The 13,483-nt window shown below is 37.1% G+C and overlaps 1 long non-coding RNA gene and 1 pseudogene across 2 annotated transcripts in view; one reads left to right on the top strand and one right to left on the bottom strand.

Moving 5' to 3' along the window:
- LOC145526852 (uncharacterized) overlaps positions 1-13,483 on the bottom strand; it is a 466,924-nt gene that overhangs the window by 283,110 nt on the left and 170,331 nt on the right. The window lies entirely within an intron of this gene.
- Positions 88-2,388, top strand: LOC145526642 (glyceraldehyde-3-phosphate dehydrogenase pseudogene; annotated as a pseudogene). Its single transcript, XR_014069044.1, has 2 exons — positions 88-100; positions 455-2,388. The product of XR_014069044.1 is annotated as a glyceraldehyde-3-phosphate dehydrogenase pseudogene (transcript).

Below are 13,483 nucleotides of genomic sequence, written 5' to 3'. Positions count from 1 at the left end.
TAATAAAATTATATACATATTCATATATTTTTATATATACACAATTTTTATGTGTTGAGAATGATCTTCAGAATAAAAATACGTATAATGAGCATTATTGGTAAGAGGAGTTTTCCATTATGTGTAGTTGGATGAATTACAGGAAAGCACCTGCTGAATTAAATGAGGCTACATTTCAGGCTACTAAAAACTTGTGTCTGAAATTACTGTGCTGTTTTCAGTGGTCTTGAGCCATCAGATAAATGGGCTTGGTGCCTCAAGGCTGCAAGTAAATAGTGGGGGTTCTTATTTTTTTTTTTTTTTAAAGACAGTAATTAGCTACATACAAACTTTAAAGCCTGAGGTGGATCTTAAGCACAATTTCATAATGATTAAAGAAATGAGGCTCTTTGCTCTTCTTTCTTTGACAGACAGTTGCATCTTGTGCAATACTAGCCACATCCCTGAGACATAGTCATCAAGGTCAGAGTAAATGGATTTGGCTATATTGAGTACCTGGTCACCAGGAAGTTTTTAATTCTGGCCAAATGGATATTGGCTCATTAATGATCCCTTCGCTAACCTTGGCTACATGGTCTACATGCTCCAAAATGATTCCATAGCAAGTTATACCACAATCAAGGCTGAGAATGGGAAGCTTGTCATCAGTGGAAGGTCCATATTCCTCTTCCAAGAGCAAGATAGGGTGCTTGGAAGCACCCACATCAAATGAGGTGATGCTGGTGCTAAATATGTTGTAGAAACCACTGATGTCTTCATTAACTTGGAGAAGGCTGGGACTCACTGAAAGGATGGAGCCCAAGGGTCATCATCATCCCTGTCCCTTCTGCCGATGTCCACATGTTTTGGCATAGATCATGAGAATTATGACCATAACCTCAATATCGTCAATATTGTCAGCAATGCTTGCTCTACCACCAGCTGCTTGGCCCCTCTGACCAAGGTCACCCAGGATGACTTTGGCAACTCATGATGCCTGCAACTCAAGGCCGCTGTCTATGTCATCACTGCCACACTGAAAGTCTCAGATGGCTCCTCTAGGAAGCTGTGGCATGCTGGCTGTGAGGCTTCCCAGAAGACCATCATCCCTGCTTCTATGGGCATTGCTAAGACTATGAACAAGGTCACCCCTTGAGCTGGATGGGAAACTCACTGGCTGGCATGGCCTCCCATATCTCAGCTCCAATGTGTCATGGATCTGACCTACAGTCTGGAGAAAACTGTCAAATATAATGACATCAAGAAGGAATGTGGTGAAACAGGCAAATGAAGGTCCCCTAAAGGGCATCCTGGATGACACAGAGGACCAGGCTGCCTCCTGTAATTTTAACAGTGATACACCCTCTTTAACCCCTGATGCTGGAGCTGGCATCACCCTCAGTGACTGCTCTGTCAAGCACATTTCCTGCTATGACAATGAGTTTGGCTAGAGCAAAAGGGTGGTGGGTTTTATTGTCCATGTGGTCTCCAAGGAATAAGAGCTCCCATCGAAAAAGCAAGAGAGCTCCAGAAAAACATCTATTTCGGCTTTATTGACTATGCCAAAGCCTTTGATTGTGTGGATCACAATAAACTGTGGAAAATTCTGAAAGAGATGGGAATACCAGACCATCTGACCTGTCTCTTGAGAAACCTGTATGCAGGTCAGGAAGCAACACTTAGAACTGGACATGGAACAACAGACTGGTTCCTAATAGGAAAAGGAGTACGTCAAGGCTGTATATTGTCACCCTGCTTATTTAACTTATATGCAGAGGACATCATGAGAAACGCTGGGCTGGAAGAAACACAAGCTGGAATCAAGATTGCCAGGAGAAATATCAATAACCTCAGATATACGGATGACACCACCCTTATGGCAGAGAATGAAGAAGAACTAAAGAGCCTCTTGATGAAGGTGAAGGAGGAGAGTGAAAAAGTTGGCTTAAAGCTCAACGTTCAGAAAACTAAGATCATGGCATCTGGTCCCATCACTCCATGGGAAATAGATGGGGAAACAGTGGAAACAGTGTCAGACTTTATTTTTTTGGGCTCCAGAATCACTGCTGATGGTGATTGCAGCCATGAAATTAAAAGACGCTTACTCCTTGGAAGGAAGGTTATGGCCAACCTAGATAGCATATTTAAAAGCAGAGACATTACTTTGCCAACAAAAGTCCATCTAGTCAAGGCTATGGTTTTTCCAGTGGTCATGTATGGATGTGAGAGTTGGACGGTGAAGAAAGCTGAGCGCCGCAGAATTGATGCTTTTCAACTGTGGTGTTGGAGAAGACTCTTGAGAGTCCCTTGGACTGCAAGGAGATCCAATCAATCCATCCTAAAAGAGATCAATCCTGGGTGTTCATTGGAAGGTCTGATATTGAAGCTGAAACTTCAATACTTTGGGCACCTCATGCGAAGGGTTGACTCATTGGAAAGGACCCTAATGCTGGATAGGATTGGGGGCGGGAGGAGAAGGGGATGACAGAGGATGAGATGGTTGGATGGCATCACTGACTCGATGAACATAGGTTTGGGTAGACTCCGGGAGTTGGTGATGGACAGAGAGGCCTGGCGTGCTGCAGTTCATGGGGTCGCAGAGAGTCGGACACGATTGAGCAACTGAACTGAACTGAACTGAACCACGGGCCTCAGTGGAAACAAGAGAAGGAAAAAGAGGCCCTCAGCTGTCGAAGAGCCTTTGCCCCAACTCAATCCCCCAACACACCGAGAATCATCCATCCTCAAAAGTTTCCATGACAGACTTCCTGAAGAAAAGGGAGAGCTTTAGGGAGCCCTACCTGGTCATGTAGCATCAATAAAGAAGAATGTACATAGTCAAAAAGGAAGAAAAAAGAAAGAAATGCTTTGCAAACATTTAGAAATGGAAGTGGAGATCAGCAGGAACTAGGAGAAGTTTACAAAGGATGAGTCAGGTCAGTCTAGCTTCATTCTCCTTTGGACAAAAATTCTAAAAAAGTGGCTTATGTTCATCTGGATTAAGCAAGGCATTTGGCAGTCACAACAGAAACATAACCTCGATAATCATACAAGGAAATAGACTTATAAGTGCCTAAAAACCATATCAAAGATCCTAGTTACTTGACTGATTAAATCTTAGAGCACAATTTTCTATTGTTTTTCAAAGATCTCTTTTTTTTCCTTCTTTCTTTTTAAAAACTGCTACCGCATTTGAGCATCTCCTATATGTTAGGCATTGTGATTATCCCTTGACATGAACTCTATACTCACAATAAGCAAAGAGATAGATATTCTTCAAATTTTAACATCACCTAAATTATAAGATTGGGTCCAAGGTCACCAAGCCAGAGTCAGGAAGTATAAGCTTTTCAAATATGCAAAGTACATGAAGCTGTAGAAAGAAAAAAAATATGTTGGATTATAGACTCAGGCTCTAATAGAATCTAAACTCATTAGTACATTAGAGTAAATATAAGATTCATACATACTAATATTTTTTAGCAAGTTTATTGTGAGTTGGTAGTGTTGACATGGCTGCTGAGAAAATGAAAAGATTCTTAGGTCTTATTGTAGGATAAGACTATCTGAAGAAAGGGAAGTGGTATGCTTGTTTTGTTTTTTTTCCAATATTTTCAGTTCCAAGCTCTATACCTTAATACAGGGTGCACCTATTAGGATATTTTCCCCTTGTTAATGACAGAGGCTCCATATACAAGGAGGGAATTTTTTTATTTATAGAGCTGACAAGAGTTTTCAGTTAACCTATAAACCTGGAGAAAGAGCTGATAAAACCTTGACTTGAAGGATGGAAAATAGAGTCTCAGAGCCAGTTTCTCCTCTCTGCTTATCACTGCTCATTTATATGATGGTCTTATCCTCTGTTATTTCATATAGGTCTTCTCCACTGGCAGAGGACATTTCTATCAAGCGTCTCGGATTAGCTGTTCCAGTGAAAAGACAAAGCTTCTTTTGGCCCAATACCCTGATGGCAATCCCTGAGAAGAATTCTGTTTGGCCATGCGATAGCCATATAGAAACCTTTGTCTCAATCACTATTGTTAGAGAGATGGGGTAATATGGTTGGTCATGATTTCATCCTATGATCACTTTCATGGCCAGCGGCAGCACAGAGTGTGGGGCAAAGCATAATCTGCTACTAGAAGAAAGAGGATGAAGAGCTGGCTGAGCACATCACACTGGTACATTAACCTTCGACATGTTCTGAAAGGAACAGGGAAAGGAAAAAGGATTGAAACTCTGAACTATGAAGACAAGATGAAGAAATAAAGATAGTTTTTTTTTTTTTTTTTAGAAGAAAGTTCAGAGAGACAAAAGGTTTGCTAAAAAAGGAAACAAATGATGTCTACATAGGTCAAGGGACAGAATCTAAACATCCTCATTGGAAGAAGGATTTCATTCATAAAGTTGAAATCAAAGAGATAGATATTCTTCAAATTTTAACATCACCTAAATTATAAGATTGGGTCCAAGGTCACCAAGCCAATGTCAACTTTATGACATTTTAACTTTCAAAGACCCAGAGCTGACCAAGATGTCTCTAGATGAAATACAAACCTTGCCATTTTCGTTTGAAGGTATAAGATGTTTTACCACTTGCCAGGGGAAGTTGCAGATGGGTTTATTAGTATCTGACAAGTGGCTGGACTAAATTACTTTAAGTAAGAGAGAAGCAATGGCTAAACCTAGATTTTACAGTCAAATATGAACATGAATCCAAGTTTTGGTACTTATTATTTACATGAAACTTCCCTCATAGCTTAGTCGGTAAAGAACCTGCCTGCAATTCAGACACCAGGGTTCAATCCTTGGGTCTCGAAGATCCCCTGGAGAAGGAAATGGCAACCCATTCTAGTAAGTATTCTTGCCTGGAGAATCCCATGGACAAATGAACCTGGCAGGCTACAGTTCATGGGGTCGCAAGAGTTGGACACTACTTATTAATTAAACCACCACAGCCCATTTATGTAAACTTGGACAAACTGACTACTTTCTTTTAGCCTCATTTTTTTTTTTAATCACACCACATTACATGCCAGATCTTAATTCATGGATCAAACCTGTGCTGCCTGCAGTGGAAGCACAGAGTCTTAATTGCTGGACTGCCGAGGAAGTCCCTGGTCTCATTTTTGAGGTAGGATTATTATTCTTACCTTTCAGGACTACTGTGAGTGTTGGAGACAGTCTGAGGAGAATTTCTTGTTCATTGATATATCTTAATAGATTATAGTTTATGTGTATAACTGAGATTCACTGACATCCTTGAAATATGGAAGCATGCCATATCCAGAAAAAAATAAACCCTTATAGATACATAGTTCATAGCTATGTAAGTACCTGTGGGTTTGGTATGGGAGAAGGATCAGGACTGGAAGGGTAACTGAGTGCATATGGCAAGAATGCACCATGAAAATGTATCAAGCCTGTCTGGCATTGGAATACACAGGAAAACATAGGGATTTATGGTAGCTTTCAGAAAATTTAGATTGGCACAGAGGGTCTAAACATGTATTTCATGAGGATTAAGTGAAATAATAAATGAAAACTTGATTAGAATAATTTCTAGTACCCAATTAGAGATCAGGAAAAGTTCATTATTGCTTCTACTAAAGCTTATCATATGCTCTCCTTCTACTAGATTGTGAGCTTCCCAAGACACAAATTATGTCATAGTAATCTATTTTCTAAGACTTTAGTATAATGCATGGTGTTTTCTAGGCTCTTATATAAAAGATAGGGAAAAAAGGAATTGTGGTATCACGAACAAAACACATTGAGGGTGCAAAATAAAAATTTTGACACAAATCAGTATGTGCAATTACATCTACAAGCTTTGAATAGAAGTGAAAGAAATGAACTCTGATTAGTAATAGAAAAGGTGAAATAAGCATGGAAAAAATGAGGATCAAAAATGGTGAAGGATAGGGGATAAAACTGACAGGCAGAAGTATGGTAGTCGAAGTCTGGTTGTTTTAGATGCTGATATTTATGTAACTCAAATCAGAAATATATCAATAATTTCACAAAGATGTTCGCTTTCCGTATTCTATGTCTGTGTCTGATGCCTTCAGGATTTAAGTTTCTGTGATCAGTTTCAGTTTGATATAACATTTTCATATTCATCGCACTTGCTTTCTAAACCAGGGCTCAACCTATCAGTTAGCAGGTACTTATGCCAGCTTGATTCCACTCAAATTACCTGCCTGGTCCCTGCAGACATTTAGTGTTTATCACTCTTGCTCTAAATAAGAGCTTCCCAATGTTTTCCACACCATGGCACACATAGAAAATGACAATGCTTTATTTGTGGAGCCATTGAACTAATGGAAGAAGCTCCTAAGAAATTACCCCCAGAGTACCAGCTGCCTCGGGCCCTGCCCTGCTGCCCTTAGGTTGGGGGAGGGGAACTTTTTTATACAGTATTTAAATACAGTATTTATACAGTTATTATATATATATATATATTTATACAGTATTTAAATACAGTATTTCAGCAGACCTATAACCAACTAGGGCTATTAATAAAATAGGTCAGGCCAGTTGGGAGGCTCTGCTGTTAACTCTCCCTATGAAGAGATAGAGAAGGTTTAATACATTTGTTTGTTCAATGTATAGGGTAGATACCCTTCTGGGCACTGAGATGCATCAGTATACAGGACAGAGTCCCTGTCCCCTACAAACTAGGTTACAAACGGTTAAATGACCCAGGCAAGTCTACAAGACTCAGGAAGCCACGGCTAGAATCTGTATCCTCAGACACAACTGAGTTATTGCCAAGGGAAGAAATGCTATAAGATTTATACTATAAAATTAATTTGTCATTCCATGGTGAGGAAAGTGACTGCCAAGTTTTCTAACTTAAACTTTTCTCAAGGCACTTCCCTATGGTCAACTGGCTCTGACTCCACACTTCCAAGGCAGGGGGCCCAGCTGGTGATCCCTGATCAGGGAACTAGATCCCACATGCCACAACTAAAACATCCTCTGTGCTCCAACAATGATCAAAGATCCCATGTGCTGCAACTTAGACCCAGCAGAGCCAAATAAATGAATAAAATTAATTTTTAAAAAAGCTTGTCTCTCTAATGCATATATATGGAATTTGAAAGATGGTAACGATAACCCTATATGCGAGACAGAATAAGAGACACAGATGCATAGAACAGTCTTATGGACTCTGAGGGAGAAGGTAAGGGTGGGGCGTTCTGAGAGAACAGCATTGAAACATGTATATTATCATATGTGAAACAGAACACCATTCCAGGTTCGATGCATGAGACAAATGCTCAGGGCTGGGGCAATGGGATGACCCAGAGGGATGGGATGGGGAGGGAGGTGGGAGGGGGTTTCAGGATGGGGAACACATGTAAATCCATGGCTGATTCATGTTAATGTATGGCAAAAACCACTACAATATTGTAAAGTAATTAGCCCCCAACTAAAATAAACAAATTTATTTTAAAAAAAAAAAAAAAGCTTGTCTGTATGTCCCTATTAATTTGGAATGTGAAAGAATTGTTCTTGGTTAAAGTTTGCACTTGAAACTTTTCTCAGTGAATATGCTCAAAGAAAAGAACAAAGATTTTGGGGGTCAGGTTATCTCTGATACAGGCAAGTTAATATTTTTCTTTTGGGATCTTCAATATCAAATATATACCATCATTTTTTTGCATGGATAACACTCCTGCTTACCATGGAGTAGTAGAAGAGGGAGGTGATAGATTGTCACAGGCATTACCAGGTGAGAAAGGATCCTTCTATCACTAAGATGAGGCAAGCTTGGCAGAAAGCACATTTAAACTGTTTAAGAAAGTAAAATTTTAATGCATACGATTGCTAATTACAGAGTCATTTTCAGTTTTCATTAAAGTGGGTCCCTGAGGATCTCTACTTGGGAACACTTTGTTAAATGATTTATTCAAATCACTGTATATAATTGAAAATAATAATCTGACTGCCTTTATTTATTCAATGATTCAAACTTTTTCTTAATTTTTTATAATGAATGGTGATGAATGATAAGATTATATTATTTTTATGCATTGAAAGGTTTTTCATATACTTCTATGTGGGTCCATGCAAATGCCTGTCCAACTAAAAAGCAGCAATTTCTAAACATAACAGAGGGGCAAATATAACCATTCTCACTGACCCTGGATTAGGTAATTCAAATTATTTCTATTATTGACACATTTTTATACATGGTAGCAAGTTCCTTGCTAGAAAGGGTCAAAGGCATGAAATATGACTCAAAGCCCTTAACCATTCCAGACTGTACAAAAATTTGGAATTTACCTAAAAAATCATCTCATTCTTCAACTTACTCTACAAATATTTAATTGTGATTTTAGTGTAATTATGTTAACTTAGGCTTCCAGTGTGTAGATTGGAATTTAATGTGTTATAAATACCTCCAGAAGCTAAGCATTTGGATTAGGTAATGATGCATATAATATGACTAATTAAGCACATTTTGGGTTTAACGGTGGATTAAAGTGTTAAACTGCACAGAAGAACAGAACATCAACCCTGTGAAAAACTCACAGTGATAAAAAGGAGGTGAAGGATGACCATTTGGGTTTTTGTATAGCTTTAAAATTAGGGTCCATCTGTTTTGAAACAAGGGTGAAGTCCTATCTGTTACATGCAAGAAGAACAGGATGTTGAATTTTGAGCATCTTCCATGAGCCAAGACATGGTGTCAAGATTTCTATCAGAGACTCTCAAATTATACAGTGAATCTCAGATCAGCTGGGGACCTTGTTACAAAGCAGATTATGACCCAGAAAGTCTGGGGACTATGACACAACTTGACTTGGGCTGTGTACTCAAAGTTTTCCTCAATAAGATCCCATGCAGGGCTGATGCTGATGGTCCTCAGACCACACTTGGAGCAGCAAGCATCTCTACACCATCTTCATTTTACATGTGAATAGCGGTTGGCAAGAAGGCTGAGTGCTTTGAGCAGCATCTCTCAACTCTGCAGAATATTCAAACTCATAGTGGGATTGATTTTAAAACTCCAGCTGTTTCTCGTATCCAGTACATTTTTCACATCCTTAGAAGTCAATAAGCTGAAAACAGAGATGACGAGGAAACTCCTTCCAGGGAATTTTAAATACAGTGAAGCCATTCTTATTTTGGAGAAGAGTTTGAAATGCTTCTCATTTCATTTCAATTAGTCTGTCCTTTCTACTTTGCTCTCATGAACATTTCTCCTGCTTCTAATGTGGTTGCTTCCTTTGAGCTGTGCCATTTAAGAAAATAAAAGAGAAAAAGAAATAATGACTTGAGAAAATGTGACTGAGGAAATTATGTTATTCTAAAAGCCATTTATAGAAGGCATAGAGCATGTGATTTATATTTAACATGACTTAATATTTCCTGACTCCGTGGTGCAGTACAAGAGGGTGAAGTATCTGCTATGTTCCCTGCCTAGATTTTCAGTAGCTTTGAGGGTTGCCAAGGTAACGATAACTTTGGTTAGCATCAGAGTAAATAAGGACCCAAAAATCCCTGAAATTTCATTTTCTACGTTATCATGTCACTTGGAGTAATAGTAATACAGGCTTTTTCCTTCTGCCCTCATCTTCCAACTAGCTTTTCCTACATTGCTGCATTTAATGATTAGCTTTTCGGGAAAGGACATTACAAACAAGAAGCTTCCAAAATCCTTTAATCTGTTGCAGCCAACAGGTGCAGGAAAGACAGCACTCTGCACACAAAAGTGCTTCAGTAAATAAACAATGTGTTTTGGCTGCAAAGTTGAGGTAGCAACATATCATAGGAAACAGAAGAGGGAAATGTAGGACCTGGCTGCTGAGTATCACGCTCCAGGGTGAACATATAAAATTAAGCAAACAAAATTCCAGATCAATAAAAGCCAATTACCTCACTGTTTCTTATATAATGCAATAGGCAATCAGATGCCATAAAATTCAGTGCAATATGTATAATCCCTTAGATAGGTGAACTATGTCTTTTCTGAGATTTGGTTTGGTTTGATTTAGCTTGAGTTTCATATTTACAGCTCTCAAACATCCCTCCTGACAATGCATTGGGTCTGAGAAATATAATCCTGCTACACAGAAGGAACATAGAGAATTTCCTTAACTGTTGTACTAGATTTATCAAATGAGTATGTTAATCTTCCCTCCATTAAAAATTAACAATCTTATAACAAAAAATTTAGAGAACATAGAAGTACTCAAACCCATCTAGATTGCCCAAACACACTATTTTGATTTCTATTTGTTTTCCTTCCAAGCATTTTAACACCATTAAGATCTTATTGTTTACAAAATGTTGAAAAAGGCTTTTTACCTAAAAAGTAAAACATTTTTTAATGTTTGATCTCTTCTCAAACATGCTTCATGACAAGTTATTTAACCATTTCCTTCCTTATTGGATATCCACATGATTTCAAAAATGTCCTTATTTTATTTTAAGGAAATATTGCATTGACTACATTGACTTTGCGTCAAAGGTTAAAGGCTTTCCCCTTTATTTATCATATTTTTCTTTGTATATATTGCTAAAGTAGAATCACTAAGCTAAAAGGAATATACATTAAGATTCTTCACAGGAGTTATTTTAAAAAAACAATTTTTTTAAATCCCATGAGTTGATTAAATGCATCATCATGTGTAGCAAAATCTTTTCTTTAATATATGAAAATTGAAGTAGCTGAGAATAATTGTCAAGAGCACACAATTTGCATTCAAATCTACCTAAATTCAAGAGCATATGAATAGAAAATTTTTAACTTTTCTTCCAGATCTTGCCACATAGATGGTATGACAAGAGTCTAGGACTCTAGGATCTATAACTATTGCAATATGGTCTATTAATTCCATTTTATAGAGGAAAAAATAAAAGTCAAAAAGAAAAAAGGTTAAACGAGTGGTGAAATCTCCTGTCTCCCAGGTCAGGTGCTATTTCCAACAGCCGGTGCTTCTGGCGTATGCATACAGACTTCAAATGTGGATTTTCTGATCTAACCTTCCACAAACTATTTTGAAAATGCATGCTTTATGCGATTTAGTATTTAAGTTCACTAAGCTTTGATGAGATAAATAGTGCTTTCCTCTTGTCATGATGTCATTACCTACTCAGTGTACTTTTTCTCCTTTATTTAGAAGCATGTCATGTACATTCAATTCTCTAAATCCTATAATAAATGCTTTTTTTAACCTCATGTGTGCTCGACTTCAACCTTTTATCATAAAAGCCTGTTTGTTCACCTTCTGACAGCTCTCCACAGCTCATCACCCTGCCGGCTGCAGCTAAACCATACAATTGTGTGAATTTCAATATATAGAAAAAAGATGAAAGATGGAAAAAATAATAGATAATGGATCTATGATAAGTCAAAGAATTAACAAAAAGGGTCAAATTACCTGAAGCTCAAACTAAAAGACATCAAAGAGGGAAAGCCAAGTACTAAAATAAGAGATAATAGAAGATGATTAGGGGAAAAATGATAATAAAAGAGAGATAATAGTTTGTAACTGGGAAGAGAAATTGTAAAGAACTAGAAATAAATGGGTGAGATAGAATTAAAGGTATAATAATGAGAACTGAAAAATAATAGTGAGGGATAAAGCTGTCATATTATCCGACGAAGATGGGGATCGAGGGAACTGTTCCTGTGGGAAGTTTCCAACGCCCTGGTCTAAGTTATTATGTTCAGATGTGGAGCACAGTCTTGGGGATATAAAAGTCAAGTGGGATAACACAGAAATTAGGTAATTATAATGGTGGCAAGCCAGTCCTGTGATTTAAAACAGCAGATTGTAAGAAAAATCTTTAGGCTTCTTTTTCCATAAAGAAAAAGCATTCCACTCACAAATCTATATGATTTGTCTCTCAATTCATCTTATGCAAACGAGATATTCTGGGTCAAAAATATCTTCATTGGAAGATGGGTCAAGTGTGTGCACAGGTGTGAGCATCTTTCTCTCAAAACATCTTTCCTAGAATTGTGTGCCCTAAGATTTTTGTTCACGTCTGCCTTCTTAACTGTTCCCCTAATGCTACTACTCATGTGCTTTGTTATTTAAAAGTTTAATTTTGACTTGATCTGATTGATCATTTGAGTGCATGGGTTTTACAGTACAATTATATTTACAAAATTACCAAAGTACTTATAACAAGCAATAACAGCCTGAATTTGATTCTCTGTAAATCCCAGAGGTATATAAGTTATTGTTGTTGCTTTATTTGAACTAGGACTTTTCCAAAATAAAAAAAAAAGACTTTCAAATACACTATTATGTGGCTAGGGGCTTACATAATCCTTGCTGTGAAACTGATCCAGTTGGAATGCACCACTGCATTTGAGCAAGAAACCAATGCAGTATCCTGGAGGCCTTAAACTCTGTCCAGAATAGAATACATCTTTGGCTATAATATAATGTGCAAGTTGGGAATACAATACTATTATACTCTATAAATGAAGAGATGAATAAATGAGTTAGTTAATTACTAAAAGTTTTCACTCCTACCAAAACTAGACTCAGTATACAACTGATACTGTCAATAACACTAAATTATTAAACTTCAGGGAAATTTCTGAGTATTACATGTAAGTCTCCACTATAGTCAACATGAGAAATACATTCATCTACCTGTTCTCATCCAACAATCTGATCACAGTTCACAGTGCAAGGCCATGTTCATTAATGCATTAATTGTTGGTCACATGATATAGGTAGCATTGCATTTGGCTACAGGTGAAGTAATATTATTCATGGAGTAACAATATCAACTTCATTACCTAAATGGCCTGTAAGATAGATTTGATTTAATCATATACAAATAAAACAGAAAATGCCAAACACAGCTGAAGTCAGTGAGACTTGAAAAAAAAAATCATGTTTGTAAGAACAAGACAGTTTACCTATTAACAGCAATAATATTGAATATTTAAATGCTGGTCAGTCAAAGATAACTAATGCAAGATGTAACTATTGAAAATGAGGAAGAAAATTCTTTATTAAAACTTCCAGCTGCTTCCCTATTAGAAATAAATATTTAGTAATAAAACAATTAGCTACAAAATATACAAATTACACAAAATTTTTAGATTATGAATAATTCTCATTTTAAAAGTACAAATGAAAGTTATAGCATTGTTAAATATATAGGGGGATTTAAAATATGAAAAAGATGGCATTGTAAATAAATGAGTACAAAATAGACTTTTGAAGATAAATATCTGGAAAATATAAAGTAGGCTTATGCTTCGTTTTTTACTTTGTCTCGTTCTCTCCATATAAAACAATTAAATATACAAATAGTAAAATAAAATGGCATTTTTAAAAATTTCAAGCTGTGGAGGCTTTTCTGAACAAGATAAAAATGCCTCAAGTCAAACGAAACAGTGATAGATTTGACAGCATGAATATTAAAAACCAAACCAAATAAAATGACTCTGTATAGCCAAAGACAGCAGATTCAGCTCTAAAATTCACTTTACAATTAATGGGAACAGGTGAGGAAT

Source organism: Giraffa tippelskirchi, chromosome 11, assembly GCF_054371585.1.
Source record: "Giraffa tippelskirchi isolate mGirTip1 chromosome 11, T2T-mGirTip1v1.2.pri, whole genome shotgun sequence".
Classification (NCBI taxonomy): domain Eukaryota; kingdom Metazoa; phylum Chordata; class Mammalia; order Artiodactyla; family Giraffidae; genus Giraffa; species Giraffa tippelskirchi.
This window is presented reverse-complemented; position numbering and strand designations above follow the sequence as displayed.